Here is an 18046-nt window from a genome sequence, read left to right as displayed (position 1 = left end):
TTCTGTCGTTTATTTAAGTGTGCTTTCTTTAAGGGGTACAAATTCCTACATATTTCATTTTATTCTGGAAAACATTTAGCTGTATTAGCTCCTGGCAGTGTAGCTTTATACAGCTGTGTTTTTATGTAAAATAAAGACATCAGAATATTGCGTTGTGTCTGGTTGCGGCTGCAGAATTAATCCGATCTACAAGTTTAAATTTCAAAATGAAATCCATTTCTCATTGGCCCATTCTGTTTCTGGCCGTAACGGATTTATCGTATTGCCAACATTGTTTCCGCTTGTCGTGCGTTACTTTTTAAAAGCGAGTTCGATGACGTTTTGTATTTTCACAGACTTCACGGGTTTGATAATAATAAGTTTACTTGCTACTGTATCAAAAATAGTCCATAAATCCCTTACAATGCTGTTTGGTTCTGTTTTGAAAAAATGTTTCCTTTGCATTGTCAACCAACACTTGGTATCTCTTTTAAAATCCTTTGGTAATTGCGTTTGTCAGATTGTAGTACGTGGGAGGAGCCGTGATTGGCTGTAAATGTACATGTGACTTTTGAAATACATTCAAAACAAACATGGCAGTTGTTTAGTAAGTGTTACAAATGTGTAGGAGCGTATGTTGTAACTATGAGTGCTGTAATTGTGACGGAAAAGTGCAGAATGTATATGAGCTGCACAAAAATTATTGAACGTGCTAATGTAAATGTTACTATATAAGGTGCTTGAGGTGCTTTTACAGACGATTGTGGCACAGTGGTGAAGATGCGACGGCGTTTATTCCCGGCTTTTTTCGGCATTTGTTCACAAAATATGACAGTAAAAGAAATTAAGCAATCCATTGGAGTGTTACAGTCACAGACGTGGGTGCTGTAAATTTATATTATGCATAGTGCTAAGAGTCAGGCTAAATATATTGCGAAGTATTTGCTGTGGAAACATTTTAGTCTAAAGCTTTTGACACCTTGTATGGCATAAATGAGTGTCATTACGTCGGAAAAGACTAAAAAAACATTGTGGAATTTCTTTTTCCATCCAGTGACTGTGCGTTTTTAATTGACGAGTTCTCATCCCACGCACAGGTGTGAGAAGTAAAGGTAATTGTTTACGTTGTGATTATATTATTTGTGCCCGTTGTATGAAGTGGAGTGACCGTTTTGTTTGGTGTGGGATCATAGTTTCAGATGTCGTATATGAAAATGAAAATGTTTGTGTACTTTGTGTACACAACGCGCACTAACATCGACAATGCCAGTCATGCTTTAGAGACGTTTGTTTTTTGCTAAAGAATCATTAAATTGTTGCGAATTATTTTACGGTTTGAGTGATCATAAACGTAGCTGACTGTTAGGATAAGTGATATTTTTTTAATTTGAAGAAGGGGGGAAAATTCTACTCGTTGAGGTGGTTTACCCATAATAAGTTGTTCAGATTAAAGTCAGATCTTTTTTCTAGTCCTTAACTGATTGTAATAACGGTGGACTTTTATGTTATTGTCAAACGTCTTCAGAATGTCTTCAGTTTCGATCAAATAATTCGATATAAATTTGAAAGTAGAACTCATCATTGTAGACTTCAGAAGGGGCATGAAAATTTCTTTTTGATTTGTGGCCTAGAATTCCTTATTGCCTTCTGGCTTTGCTACAGATTGTTGATTGGAGCTTGGTGTGGGTGTAAGGAAGGACTTTTTTTTGTTGAAGATAAGTTTACTACCCAAGAATTCCTGTTAAGGAGAAAGTTCTTTAATCTGCATTTAAAAACATTTATGCTATCTGTCAGATGATTTTGTCTGTGGGTAGATTGTCATAGTTTTATAGCAGCCTGTTTCAACTCTTTCTGTGTTAAACTTAGATTCATTAAAGGATAATGCAGAAAATTTTTCCTCCTAGTGCTATTTCTGAATATCCCTTCTACTCTCGAACTTAAATGAATTGTTGATAGCAAATTTCGTAAGCGAATATTATCCCATAAGACATCAGTCAATGAAAATATGCAATGTGTGTTAACTTCCTGTGTCCATATCTATAAAGTTACCAATTATCCTTATAGCAAAAGTAGCTGAAAGTAAATTTTTTTAGGAAATCTGCTATGATTTTTCCAGTTCAAGTTTTTATCAGGATGTGCACCTAAGAACTTACAATTTTCTACCCCATTTATTATTTGCTGTTGGTATACTAATTTAGGAGTTCTTCAACCAGCTTCACAACAATGCTTGTCTCATCTTCAAGTAGGGCTATGTCTACCTCCTGATTCAAATAAAATAGCAGATCATTAATTTAGAGCAAGAACAGTAGTGGGCCAGTGATCAAACATTTTGGCACTCCCACTGTAATTTGTCATCGTGCAGATGATATGGCATGGCAGTATTACATGTTACTTTTTTGATTGGTTCAGCTATGTCTAATTTCTGTTTGTTTGTGTTGTAACCAAGATTTGCGCTGCGTGTAGTGTATTTCTCTTTACGAGTGACCGAAATTGTAAAGTAAATTCAGAAATGCTGTATTAAATTGCATAATTGATTAGTGTTAGATTGTAAATGACGTATGTACATCATTTGCTCTGCATCAGTTACGAAGCATGAAAGAGAAGTTGGCACTACATAATTTAATGCTGTTTGGTTACAAGGTGAGGAAATGGTTTTCAGGATATCTGAGTATCGCTTTTTCAAAGTTTATATAGGAAATATAAATATTGTGTAACATCTATAATTTGACAGTCATTATTAATTTTTCTTAATAGATTGGGCTGCTGTATAATATTTTTATTTTGATGAAAAACTGAAGAGTGGGTTGTTTGCCTTAACATGATGTCCAAAATTCGGAATTTCAACCTTGTGCCCACTGCAGGGTACGGAAAGCAGCTGCCTACTTCCTCACCACCCCCGCCTCTGTCCTTCCAGGAGAAATATCTTTGCGAACTGAACTAGTGCCCTGCCCCCCACCAGCCTGACTGACAGTAACAGTTTCGTTTCAGTGACAGTTTGAAGAAAGGTAGGGTATTCCATGTCAGTTCAATGCAGAAAAGGAACATTTTCTACCTGATCATGTCAGGTTTATTTCAGATTTATTACATCTAATGATTAAGATAAGAGATGGAAAACTACCAGTGTGCAGAGGTATATGAAAAAGTTAGTCTGCAAAGTTTGGAAATTGTGTGAAATTTACATGTATCTGTCTCAACATAAATGAATGTAATTTTTGTTATAATCCAGATACAGCAGTGAAACTTGCAAAATTGAAAAGCTGATAAGTAGAGCTCTACACTGATATGCAATATCAGAATTGAGAATTTTCACATTCAAGGTCATTGCCCGTAATCTTTGACCTTGAATAACTCATAAGTAATGTTGTATAAAAATGTGGTTTATCTACAGCTATGCAAATCACATGTAAGTGCCTGGGAGGGGGTTCTTCAAACTACCTTCACAAAAATTCTCCATTATTCCAGTCTCAAACAGCACATGGAAAAATCGAACACCTATATCTTTCCATGTGAGCTCTGATTTCCCTTATTTTATGATGATGACCAGTTCTCCGTATGTAGATCGACATCAACAAAATATTTTTGCATCCGGAGGAAAAAGTTGGTGATTGAAATTTCATCAGAGGATTCCGCTGCAACGAAGAACGCCTTCATTTTAATGATTCCCCCCCCAAATTCTATACTATTTCAGTGACAGAGTCTCCCCTATTTCGCAGTTATACAAATTGTGCTGATCTTCTTTGATATACTCCATTAATCCTATCCGATAAATATCCCAGACCGCGTAGCAGTACTCCAAAACAGGGTGGACCGGCACAGTGTAGGTAATCTCTTAACTTGATCTGTTATATTATTGTAGTGGTGTTATGAACCATTTACAGTGAAGCTGTAATGAAAAGGCAATAAAAATTGGTTGCATCTTATTTCACAAGTCTCCAGTTAAATTATTAATGTTCAATAGATCTGATGCAGGGAGAGTGTATGTCTGATAATGCAAGTGTCAAGTATGACAGAAAACACAAATTATGGAGACGATCCTTGAGGACGCAAGAAGCTGGCGTGTACTTCATCTGTTTCTCCATAAGTTTGTCAGACACATGCACCCTACCAGTGATTGTCATACATACAGGCAATATTTTCATATATGTCTTTTAACATCATTTATTTCCACATAGCAATAGAGTCAGCTTTACTGTACACTGAAGAAGGAGAATAAGTCTTTGTTTCTACTAAACCTTTGTCGGTATGTATTACACAGTGAAGCTTATGGGTAGCCTACGTGGAATTGTATTCTTGGAATGTTACTTCCTTGCAAACATCTTAATCATGGTGGGAAATTGATGTGTAATTGAAGACACATGGAGGAATATTATCTTTGCACCATTGAAACAACTGTCGTGATGCCAAAATGCAGTTTTCGTGAGGTTACTTGTGGCTGGCAGATGTGGCTAATTTCATTACAGCCCTTACATCATCATGAGGTCCTTTACCATGTGCTGCAGCACATCCATCCGAAAAGTAGTAAATGTGCTTTGGAGCTGGAAAGAGACATTTTAAGAAATTCATGAGATTATGCTGGAAAGAATACATACACAATGTATCATGCTGTAGGCACTGATATATTTCTGCATATGACATGTGGTATATTTTATAAGCATTTGTGCCTGGTAGTGAGTTACAAATGGGTAAATTGTTACTTGTGAATTATTCCAGTGAAATCTCTGTACTTCATCCTGGATGGTCAAGGAGTAATTCTCCACAAAAATCACAAACAGCAAGCTATTCATTTACTTTCATTTCTTCTTTAGTTATGTCAAAGATGTGTAACTGCTGCTGGGTGGTAAATGAGTGTGGTAGGAGTTGTTATAAACTCAATGCAAACACCTCAGTGACATTGACTTGTTTTTTTTCCCTTTCTTTTTTAAGTCTATAGAAATTTCTGCCTGTGTTTAATGAATATGTGTACATAATTTTGTGATTGCAGTTTGTACCAAACAGTACAAACAGGTTATATGTCACTCTTGTCAATTTTGGGCAGTAGGGACATGCACCTAAAAAAACATGCTGAAAATGTAGAATTGCGTGTAACAAATGCTACACATTGATTTCTTGATGGCAGTACATGTTCTTCATACTTTGTTAGTGCTTTCAGTTTACACTCTTCAACCATTAACTTAAAATTCTGATATGGTACATAAACAGCCAGCATGGGTCCCACTGGCATAGGCAAGAGCACAGTGCTTTGGCTACAACTCACTAAATTTTTAGAATAAAATATTTACATCTGCATATGTATGTTTGAAATATGCATACAATTGCTAAAAATTGTGCAACCCTAGCTGCTGCTGCTGCTTGTCTACCCTGCTTCCATTTTCTTTCACAGGCAAATAATCATTTTTCCCTGGTGTCACACAGCTCACATTATAATCACAGTAAGAATCAAGTACATGTTGAATGGCGTTTTCACAACATGTCTTACCTGGCTTTGTAATATACCATGTTCTGTTACGAACTGTTTTGCTCATTGTATCATATCAAAATTTGTCACACATACATTCTGTGTTGTGAAACTTACCTTTCAGCTGGGCTACAATGTCTCTTTCTCCCTTTTTTTTCATGTCCTTTTTTTTTCAGGTGTACCACATAATTATGCTCCAACACTGAGGCTACCTTTTTCAATTTTTGCTTTGCATAATTTTTCTAACACTGGAGTCTCTTTTTCTTCATAGGAGATTTGTCTAGAAACTGAAGGCTAGTATTTAATCAATCCATGGCAGATCCACTGCAATTTCATCTTCACTGAACGTCTTCTCTGGAAGTACCTAGCACAGCTGAGGCAACACCTGCTACGGTTAATGTGTTTTTTGATATTTGCTTTCTACATTTTCAGCAAGTGTTTCCACCTGGCAATACTCTAGAACACTCCTGAATGTTCCTCAAGTTCTTCTGTACTCTTCCATGACCTTCTGCTTTAAATAGATTGCAACAGTACAATTTTGACTAAAATCCTTTTTTTTTTATAAAAATCTCCTACTAAATACTACTCACAGAATATAAACACTGCAGTTTGAGTAAACAAGGTAATGATTAATTGAAATAAAAGTCTCTGTGATTGGCTATTCAAAGGACAAATAAATAAATGTTCACCAATTTGTCAGAATAGCAGTGACTGCTATTGTCTGCTGTTCTGGAAAAAGCCTGGATACATAACTGCTCACTGCATTTTGCTAGTGCAGTGATGTAGACGAAATAAATTTTTGGCCATGATGCCTTTGGTGTGCCATCTTGATATTTTACCATGTGTATAGTAGCATATTGGGGCACTGCAATATATTTAAAAAAATTTGAAGGTGAGGTGTTTTGAGGTATTAAAGGACACAGGTTAAGGTCAATGACATTCTGTATGTGAAAATTCGTAGAAACCCACCATGTTGCATATCAGTGTAAAGCTATAGTCATTAGTCGTTCATTGCTGTATCTGGATTAGAATGAGAATTCTAGGCATTTGTGGTAGAGGCAGATGCATGCAAGTTTCACAGAGTTTCCGAACTTTGCAGTCCTGTAATTTTCTTCACATTTGTCATATACCTCTGCAAATTGGTAGTTTTCCATCTGGATCACTGAATGTACCTACTCTGAAAGAAATCTAAGTGGATTGGGATGAGTGCTGCATTGAATTGACATGGAATTATCCCTATAACATATAATAGATGCTGATTAGTGGCAAATGTATTCAGAGGAATTTATGATGAAGTCTCAAAGATATTTTTCCAAGCAGTGCAAAGCTTTTAAAGTTGTTGTTTTTATCATTTTGTAATGCCTAACATTAAAACTATGACAACAGCTGCCCTTGGCTGCCAGGACCTGTGTCTTATGAAATAGAAACTTCTGGTTTTTTGACCGCACAGCGTGTTCATTTGCAGGTGATTTATTCATTTACTCTTTTGCCACTTGCCTTTATGTTCTTGTATTTGTTACTCTGCTCATGTGTATGTAGCACCTATATACACCTATCAATTATTTGGTATATTATATGTTCTTAATTTTGCCAACAGTTGATGAGCATCCTTGTCCAACTCTAGATATTTTTATTTTCTGGGCTTTCCTATGCATTCTGTAAAATCTTTAGTAAAGAGGGGAAAACCTTGCATTTTGCAGACATATAATAGTCACAGACATCGCTGTGATCATTGTAACACTTTCTTATGCAGACAGAGATGGAGTGTATCAACATGTTAATGAGCTACTACATTTCTTCTCGAAGCAACTCCTTTTCCAAATTCTCCTCTAATATGGACTTTTAAATTCCATGTGAACAGTTATACTTGATTAGACTCCATCACACTTCGGCGGTATTCTGGTGTAGACCATTCATGTGTTTGGTAAGCTCTGTGTATCATTAAAATTCTCATTGGAAAACATACAGAGGTGAATCTGTTGTAGTCGTATGCTGATCTTATTCCTAAGAGAGATGCTGCTACTGGTCTTTTCTATAAAGTCCGCAGCTCGTGGTGTAGTGGCTAGCGTTGCTGTCTCTGGATCACGGGGTCCCGGGGTTGATTACATGGTTGGTTAGGGATTTTCTCTGCCCAGGGACTGGGTGTTTGTGCTGCCCTCATCATTTCATCATCATCATCATTCATGACAGTGGCTAGATTGGACTGTGTAAAAAATTTGATTGTGAAACAATTGGGATTTTGTACGGGTGCTGATGGCCGCACAGTTTAGCGCCCCACAAAGCAACCATCATCTCTGGTCTCTTCTGTCAGGCGCCATGCCGTAAAAGAATACTGTGTACTATCACTAAAGGGTGTGAATGTTTTGAGGGCTGATTCCATTTTTTGTGTGACTGGAGAATGTCGTAATCTCTGGTTACATGAAGATTTTCAAACCAAATGCAGTTCTGGGTTACAATACTGCAGTTTCTTGAGTTTGTAGAAAGTGGATTTTCACTCATGGGCAGGATGGGGCGATGACTAGGAGACTGCATGGAAGTTTGTTTGTAAATAAAAGTCTGTGGTGTTATGTGACAGAAAAGGGGGTGGATGGTTATGTGCTCAGGTGGTGTCACGGTTCATGAATTTACTACACCTAGCTATCTATAGGGAAGAGAGAATTTGTACTCTGCGTGCCATTGTATGAGTTATAGCAGAGTGTACATAGTAGGCTCAACCCAAGTTTGCAGTTACACCTGTCTGCTTTGACTTGTGACTTAACTGTATTGTGTTGTGCGACATCATGGTGGCCAGGACAACATGTTGACCACAATGTCTCAGTGGAGGACAACATGTTGACCACAATGAAATTTCTACAGTTATTGGATTTAAATGCCAAGTATGTGGCGCATTGTGTTTGTGTGGGAGGTATGGGACTGACCAAATTTGCTGCACCTGGAACCAGGGACCAGTATATGTATGTGGTGTCATCGGAGGAACAGTGTATTGCGTTTTATCTGGAGGGGTTTGTGGTTTGAGAAATGTAGGCTGGACACAGGATAGATTTTATTGATGATATATTATTTCTGCTCCCACTAGATTGCTAGATTTGTGTGTCAGCTGGCTTTGGTTGGTGAGTATGTTTTATGGTTTATATTTATGTTTGTTATAGTATGTGTGTTTGTTGTATATTGAAGTTGGTGTTAATACAATATTTTGTTAATTTTTGGGTTATGTTGTTAGTTGATGGTAACTGGATTGTGATTGGTAGGTATTGTGGAGTTTCTTTTATCTACATTGGTGAGGTTAGGCTTTTGATATTAAATATATGGATGTGTTTGTGGTCCCATGAACTTTGTTTTAGCTATATAGTTCAAGGGAAGTGGTAGATTTTGAATTTGTTGTGTTGTGTGTGGTTTTGTTGTACCATAGATTTAGTTTGAGCTATTTAATTTATTTATTCATTCTCAGACCATTAAGTACAATAGCATCTGTCATGTCATAAAAATTACAGAAATAATGTATACAGAGATAAAATATTAACGAAGTGGAGTAGGATTAGATTGGGATAAGTCAGGAAGTAGGCGATGGCCTAACTGAAGGAAACATCCCCCATTCACCTTGGCAGTTGGGGGAAACCATGGAAAAACTAAGTCAGGATGGCTGGGCAAGGAATAAACCCTGGTCCTTTTATTTATTTTGCCACCTGATGTATTTCAGATGACACTGTGGCAATAACAGTTTCCTACAACTTCATTTATAGCACAGATTACACCATCATCCATTTATGACTATTTCTCTTAGATTTAAATTTGCATACATTTATTATTGTTTTTTCATAATGAATGATGATTACTTCTATTTCTGAGTTTTCCTTGCAATAGTCAGTAAATTCATTTACAGAATCAAATGGATGTTTCCCCAGTATTTCTCTAACTGTGTGCTTAAAGGTATTAATGTTCTTTATTTTGCTGATACTGTTTGGAAGGCAACTGAATAGGTACATCCCCATGTGTGTTATATGTCTCTCATAGTGACTCTTCCTGTGTTGGCTTGCTTTTAGTTTCCAACAGTTTCTTGTTTTATGTTGATAAACATCTTCATTTTTCTTAAAAGTACTAATGTTTTTCTTAGTGTGTACTAGTATTTTATGTATATAAATATTTGCTACTGTTAAAGTGTGTTGCAGTTTCAATTTTGATCTGCAGCTTGTTCTTTGTCTCTCTTTAATCATTATGTGTATAGCCCTTTTCTGTACATTGAGTATCTTCCTCATGTGTACTGAGCTTCCCAGTAGTTCTATTCCAAATGACATTATTGATTCAAAATGCACAAAGTAATTTGAAGACTGTAATACTCTCAGTTTTGGCTAACTTCCGTAGTGCATAGCAGCCTGAATTTAATTTACTGTTTATAGTGTTGTTGCGCTCTTTCCATGGTAATTTATCATTAAGGTGAACATCTAGAAATTTTACTCGCACTTGTTGAAATTTGTTTTTAAAGCCCATGATTTTGTAATTTAGCATCAGTTTATTATTTCTAAACAAATTTTCTATTCTGCATAATATCCTTCCACCTCCATGCATAGTTTCTAGATCCATTCCATTTATTAAAATGTTTGTGTCATCCATAAATAGTACTGACCTTTGTTGAACATCCCTGATAGGTCCTTAATATATGTGAAGAACGGCAGTGACGCAAGGACACTTCCATGTGGCACACCATTCTGGATCATCCCCATGTGTGAGTAGTATTTTTTTCTCTCCTTGTCTGTTATTTTTACTTGTTGTTATCAGTTGATTAAGCAGGATTTAGTAGATTCAATGCATTGCCTCTCACAACATAGAATTTTACTTTTTCAGGGAGAATGTTGTGATTAACTTGGTCTAAAGCTTTTGATAGATTACATAATACTCCAATTATTGATTCCTCACTGTGAAATGTTTGTTTTGCTGAGGTAGTAGACTTATTTTTTTTTTAAATCCTTGTTGGCTTCTGTCTGTGATGCACTGTGATGTGAAAAAGCTTAGTAATATATTATACAGAATGCGTTCAAAGATTTTAGATATTACTGGTGTAATACTAACAGGTCTGTAGTTTACAGATTCTGTAATGTCACCTTTTTCGTACTGTTGTAGCACCCCAGCAGTTTTTAAACTATCTGTATACAGTCTTTCCGTGAGTGCTTCCTTAATTATTTTGCTCAAGTGTCTGATGATGAATTTGGATGAAAATTCAGTAATCTTATTTGATATACTGCAGATGTCCTGAGTCTTTGCTATACAGAGTTTCATAGTGGATGTCTTTTCTCTATTAAAGAATTCAGAACACTTGTTGTTGTTGAGTTTGATGTATCCTCTGCTGGGTTTTTCCACACATTTATGTAGTAGTCATAAAATGCTTTGGCTATAGTTTCTGGGTTTCTCTGTAGTTAATTTTCCCATCTGATTTCTTTGGGGCTATGATTTTTATATGTTGCTTTTCCTGTTTCTGAATTTATGGTCATCTACACTGTTTTTGTGCTGTTGTCAGAGTTTGTAATGTCCTGTTCAACATCCATTTTCTTTGCATATTTTGTTACTTTGTTAGATTTTTTTACATTCCTTATAGTACCATTTTAGATTTAAGTCGTTAGTTTATATTTAATTGTTCTGTCCAATGATTTAAGCCTTCTGCTTGAAACAATGATGCCCTTTGTAATCCATTTGCTCTTTCTGTATTTGTTATGCATCCATTTTTGATAGGAAATTCCTATTTAATATGTTCGCAATATTTGGTTATGAAGAACCCAAAACTGTATGCACTCACATTGTCACCTTGAATTTCATTCCAGAGTTCTTTAGACAGATTATGACTGAAGGTACTTATGTTGTTCTCTTTCTAATTAAAGACCACTGCATTAAGACTGGAGTAGCCACCTCACTCAGTGGTGTACAGGTAAAGTGAAATTTTCAATACTAGGTTTTGGAACTACGTGTGGGTGCATGGTATCATGGACTTTGTTTGAGCTATGATTACGAAGGATATTGTTTCCTTTGTTTTTGCATTATTATTTGTTTTGGTAACCCTACATTATTAGAATTGTCATACATAATTTGCCCTACTCAAAACCCCCTAATTTCTGTGGTGGTCACATTAGTTTCATTGTATTTCTGCAATTAAATATTTTTTGTATTGTTTGTGCCTGTAATAAGTGAAATCATGGTACATTAATCCAAATTGATGAGAGTTCTCGACCATCGACCAGTACTCAAAAGCAGTCAAATGAGTATTTTGTTAGCAGCCTTTTTCATGTATGAATTACGATTCCTTGTAACATTTCCAACAAAGCTTAGTTTGGTACTAGGCTTCCCCACTGCTAGATTGACTTGATTGTTCCACTTTCAATTGCCCAGGACAGATACTCATAGAGTCTTGACAGTTGTGACTGATTCCAGTGTCTAACTGCCAATTTCGTAGTAAAGTGATGTGGGACATTTTTGTCTATTTATGTGCAGTTCATTACATTTATGTATGTTGATGGTTGTCTGCAAATCTTTACATAATATGCTAATTACCTGTAAGTCTTTATGAATTTATAGTAATTTACAGATTCAGGCAATGAAAGTGTGTGGTGCCACCCATGTGCTGTAACCCTTGATGTAACTGTGTTGTGTTGTATGGTGTCATGGTAGTGTGGCATATTTGAAATGGATCACATTTTCAGAGGGCGTGTTGGTGTATGCAGTGGCACCCTAGTGTGCGATGTTTATGTTTCTAAATTGTTTGTGAGCCCTGGTAGTGATTCAGTGTACATCTTGAGTACTGTTTGCGAGAATGGTATTGGAAGAGTTGGTGGTGGTTTATTAGTGAACTGTTTTGATGTTGGTACTTAACGGGTGATAGATTCATTTTTAGATTAGATTAGATTTACTTTCATTCCAATTGATCCGTAGTGAGGAGGTCCTCCAGGATGTGGAACATGTCAGAAAAACAACAATACATGACAAATATTTACAACTAAAACAAATAAGCTAATGTAGCATTCCACAGGTCCCAAGTGGAATGATCGTCATTTTTTAATGAACACTATATGAAAGAGTCATTTTACAAATACTAATGCACTGAATTTAAAATAAAAAAGTTTTTTATTTATTTATAAGGTAATAAACATGTAATACAACTACTATAATACTTATTTACAATGAACACATTACTGCACTGAAATGATGCAGAAGTTAGATTGTACTTACACACACACACACACACACACACACACACACACACACACACACACACACACACACACACACACACAAATTTTCAATGAACAAATTACTGCACTGAAATTGTGCAGAAGTTATATTGTACTTATATACAAATCAGTTGGTTTTACTGAGAAATTCATCAATGGAGTAGAAGGAGTTGGCCACCAATAAATCCTTTAGGCTTCTCTTAAACTGAATTTCATTGGTCGTTAAGCTTTTTGTGGCTACTGGCAAGTTATTGAAAATGTGTGTTCCTGAATAATGCACACCTTTTTCTACAAGACTGAGTGACTTTAAATCCTTGTGAAGATTATTCTTATTTCTAGTATTGATTCCATGAATTGAGCTGTTGGTTTGAAAAAGTGACATATTTTTAATGACAAATTTCATTAAGGAATAAATGTATTGGGAAGCAGTAGTTAGTATCCGTAGTTCCCTAAACAGGCTTCTGCAGGATCTTCTTGAGTTCACACCACATATAACTCTTACTGCACATTTTTGTGCCCGGAAAACTTTAGCTTGGCTTGATGAATTACCCCCCAAAAATAATCCCATATGACATTATGGAATGAAAGTAAGCATAGTATACCAGCTTTTTAATTTTTATATCCCCTATGTCTGACAAAATTCGCATTGCAAACAGAGATTTGTTAAGACGCTTCAGCAGTTCTGTGATGTGCTCCTCCCAGTTGAATTTATTATCAAGCTGTAATCCCAAGAATTTAACACTGTCCACTTCTTCTATCTTCTTGTCATCGTATGTTAGACATATACTCGTGGGACACCCCTTACAAGTTCTGAACTGCATGTAGTGTGTTGTTTCAAAGTTTAGTGACAAAGAATTGGCTAGGAACCAGTGATTAATGTCCACAAATATTTTATTAGCTGATCTTTCTAAGACTACATTTGATTTGCTATTTATTGCAATGTTTGTATCATCGGCAAACAAAACGAACTTGGCATCTGGTAATGTTACTGATGAAAGGTAATTGATATACACAAGGAAAAGTAAGGGCCCCAAAATGGATCCTTGTGGGACCCTACATGTAATTAGTTCCCAGTTGGATGATGCCTGATAGCTTGATACATGTCTCTTTCCTAATAACACCCTTTGTTTCCTGCCCTCGATATAAGATTTGAACCATTTTGCAGCATTTCCTGTTACACTATAATATTCTAATTTACTTATAAGGATATTGTGATTTACACAGTCAAATGCCTTTGACAGATCACAAAATATACCAGTTGCCTGCAATTTTTTGTCTAATGAATTAAGCACATTTTCACTGTAAGTGTAGATAGCCTTCTCAATATCAGAGTGTTTAAGTTATTAGCACAGTGTGTTGTTTATGGTTGGAGATTTAATTTTGTATTTCAGCTTTTGTTGGTTTTAGTTTTTTTTTAATTGTGTTTTTGTTGATTTTTGAGGATGTTGTTGGCCTTATTTTTGCATTAATATCTGCTTTGATATATCTTCATTATTAGGATAGTTGTATATTAAGTTTGTCCCTGCCCTAAACCCAGTAATTGTCATGGTTGTCCCATTAGTTTCATGTTATTTCTTCAATTAAATATTTCCTATATTGTTCATGTGTTTTCACATGTGTAGTGAATGACATGATTGCCATATTGTATAAACTTGAAACAGGGAAGTTTACCATCCTGATGATGTCATGGGTCAAAGCTTTCTCTTCTAACAGTTGTCTTCCATCTCAAGTAATTGTTTTGGAAGTATGTTTACATTTTAGTGCCATCATGAGCAACTAGTGCCTGGATAGACAATGTTGACCAGTTACCTTCCATCTCTTAAAGATATCTAGCATATGACTTACAATCCACTTGGGTTTTCATTATAAATCCTTTACATTGTCATTTTCTTTAGGGCTGAATGTTTTTAATCATATTGTTATTGCACAATTAAGCAGAAGTATCTTCCTATGTTTCTTAAAATTTTATTCAATAGCAGGTTAACTGGTGCTATAATACAATGTTTTCCAAAGTGAGGCCTGCAACACCTAAAAATTGAAATGTTTTGTAATAAAATGGAACTCGCAGATGTTATGCAAGAAGTATCTTCTCAGTTATATCTATGTTTGTAAATTTATCTGTTTTCCTACTTTACTAAGTTTCTGCCCTAAAGCTGGTCAACCATTCCATTATAGAGGACTACTACAAGTGTGTGTGTGTGTGTGTGTGTGTGTGTGTGTGTGTGTGTGTGTGTTTGTGTGTTTGTGTTTGTGTTTGTGTTGTTTTCAAAGCAGTGGTACATTAACTGCACACCACCTCAGAATTTCATGGATATCATCTTCAAGTGGTGGAAAGCTCCCACCAACTTTTTTAAATGTTAGTCATTCCTTTGTAGGCCTCCCCCCACTCCCAGTTTCTTAAAAAATGAGAAACCTGTCTCAAAATATGTCTCTAGACCTGCCACTGTGAGTAACTCTGGACTCAAATTTTGTGTGGTTAGTGTAAAACTGTCTTGGAAGATAGATTCCAACAGAGAAATAAGTGTTGCTTCGATTTAATCAATTTTTGAAAAAAATTAAAAATAGCAAAATGATACACACACAACATTGATTTTTAATCGCTTCCTTTCAGTAAAGGTATGAACGACTCTGAAGTAATAATATTGCTCTGCAGTCTTATTATTGTCGAAGCAAAAAATTTCTAGGCCTTTAATTTTCCGCCGGCCAGAGTGGCCGAGCGGCTCTAGGCTCTAGGCGCTTCAGTCTGGAACCGCGCGACCGCTACAGTCGCAGGTTCGAATCCTGCCTCGGGCATGGATGTGTGTGATGTCCTTAGGTTAGTTAGGTTGAAGTAGTTCTAAGGGACTGATGACCTCAGATGTTAAGTCCCATAGTGCTCAGAGCCACGTTTTTTTAAAAATTTTCCATGAGTGCTCAGTTAAAAATAGAAATAAAGTAAAATAAAATACAATAAAATTTGGGACTTGCTTTATTGTTAAGCAATGAAGAGAAACTACACTCAATGTTCTTTTTTTCCTCAGCAACAAAATCATGTGATTAGATGAGTAAACCCTGGTTTAACTGCTCCTCAGCTTCAAGTTTTCATTGCCACTATACGTATTATCATGCACATTTTCTTTGTCAATTTAAGTTGAGTGGGATTTAAGTATGACTGATCATACACACCTCCAGCCTCAACAAATCGTGTTAGGCATGTTTTTCCCCTTCGTGGAAAAATGTTTTCAAAGACATTGAAGTTTGTAGCTCTTGGTTGCATTTGCCCTGTGAGTGTGAAGAGTTGTCTAAAAAGGCATTGCAACATTTGATGCATTTCCCTACCACTTATATGAACAGAACTTTTTCCTCCTTGTAGTGTTAAAACCTCAAAACAAAACTTCCTTAATGTGGAACTGGACCTAAGATTGATGTTTTCAGTGGAATTTGGAAAAACACAAAGAATTTCATTCCTCACATTAGTGACCCCACATTTGGGAACATTGTTTATCAAGTGAATTTCCTTAAAAGAAAGACATTGATTTTCAGTTACTATATTTACTGTACCATATTATTCCATTGAAATTTCATTCGCTATGCAACACTCGTGTGCCTTTAGAATAAGTTACTTGTCGCATTAATTTTCATGATTATGTTATCGATGGTCATTCTAATTATTACATGTTTTTATACCACGAAACATTTAATATAGTATTGCAAGGGGGTCTGCAGATCACTTTCCAAATAAACAGGGGGTCCGTGTTACCGCAAAGTGTGAGAACCACTGCTATAGTAGCATTGCAGTCTCTGAATCCTGTCACTATCTTTAATAAATTAAGTGCTTTGAATGTTTTTGTTGCCTGCAACTGTAATATGTCGACAGCTTAGTAACAGTTAAAAAAAAAAAAATACTTGTAGTTCAATTTCGTAGTGCTGTGTGTCCTTATCTTTGTCTCCCATTCATGTATACATATGTCAGTCCATAGGCAATATTTGAAATTTCCCCCTATTACTGTAGCATGGTCAGGAAATTTACACAATATTTGCTAGGCTTCCTTTGAAGAATTCCACAACTTATATGCTTAACCCTCGCAATACCTAAATACCGAGGATGAGGGGGGGCGGGTACTTAATGCCTATGTTTTGAAATTACTGTAATCTAGTCATGTATCTTGTATTTCAAAATTTTGAAGAAGTATTTGTTTTTAGTGATTTATTATACCAGATTCTGTAATTGTTTCGAATTTGTCGGTGAAACATAGTCCAATAATTTTAAGTCTTAGTCGTGAGTCTGACAATTCGCAACAAATGTCATAGTCATATTTTCAGATTCAGGACTCTCATTACACATCTGTTATCTTTACAAAGTATGTTATGAATAAAACTCAGTGACAGTTAACAAAATCTTTATTTCTTAAAAAAATAATTGTGGTGGTCATAATAGTTCCATTTCTCTCTGTGTACACTTTACGGAAAATATGCTGGTATTGCTGAGATTGTACTAAAATATATTTTCAGGTTCTGGACCCTACTTATATACCTATTTAAAAAGGATGTTGTTAATAAAAGTTAACAACAGTTAATGAAATTTGTTTATTTTTAGTTTTTTAGTGTGGTGGGCATAAATAACACCCCCTCCCCCCACCTTCTCCCCTTGCTAGTATGCATTACAGAAAATGCGGTGGTATTGCTAGGGTTAAAATGAGTCGGTCATATGAATATCCAGTAATCATTTTTAGCCCACCTTTGACTCTTTTATCTTCATCCAGATTATCTCATATACTAACTCTTTATTTGAGTAACTGTTACTGAGTCTTTAATTGCAATACATGTGTTTTATTGATGGTGGCAGTCAAAGCAAAAACAATGTTGTTGATCAGAGGCTTTTGTTTTGACCATAATGGAGGTGCAGACCTCACCAAGGTGCATCTCAACATCTTGGAGAGTGGCTTGGAATTTGGAGGAGGAGCATGTGAATTTCTACATTTACATATATACTGTGCAGATCAATATTGGTATGTAGCAGAAGGTGTTCTTCATTGTACCAAATATTAAGGTTTCTTCATGTTTCATTATCAGATAGAACAAGATAGGACATGGGGAAAGAACATTACTTGTATGTATCTGTGTGAGCTGCTATTACTTGAATATTTATCTCCGTTATCTGTTCAGAATATAAAAAGTTGAAGAACATTCATAGTTTCCATTCAGAAAGGTGGTTCTAGAATTTGTTTGGGCAGGTGACTGCAAGGCATGTTGTGTCTTTCTTAAAGAGCCTGTAATGATTTTTAGCATTTTTATTACACTCTGCCTCCAGTGAAACAAGTGTGAGCTAATTACTTTCCTCATTGTGATAGCATTGAGTCTACACTTGCATATTTATTGGAGGTGAAATTTATTCTTTCCAGAGCCACCATATTCAAATCCC

The 18046-nt window shown here is 35.8% G+C and overlaps 1 protein-coding gene across 3 annotated transcripts in view; it reads left to right on the top strand.

Moving 5' to 3' along the window:
• The first annotated feature begins 579 nt into the window (after positions 1-579).
• Positions 580-18046, top strand: part of LOC126470261 (dual specificity protein phosphatase CDC14AB-like) — a 242951-nt gene continuing 225484 nt past the window's right edge. For all 3 annotated transcript variants that reach the window (XM_050097992.1, XM_050097993.1, XM_050097991.1), the window contains exons 1-2: positions 580-1091; positions 10078-10154. The gene's annotated coding sequence lies outside the window, so the exon portion shown is untranslated. The remainder of the gene's footprint in view (positions 1092-10077; positions 10155-18046) is intronic.

The sequence above is a fragment of the Schistocerca serialis genome, chromosome 3, assembly GCF_023864345.2.
Source record: "Schistocerca serialis cubense isolate TAMUIC-IGC-003099 chromosome 3, iqSchSeri2.2, whole genome shotgun sequence".
NCBI lineage: Eukaryota > Metazoa > Arthropoda > Insecta > Orthoptera > Acrididae > Schistocerca > Schistocerca serialis.
This window is presented reverse-complemented; position numbering and strand designations above follow the sequence as displayed.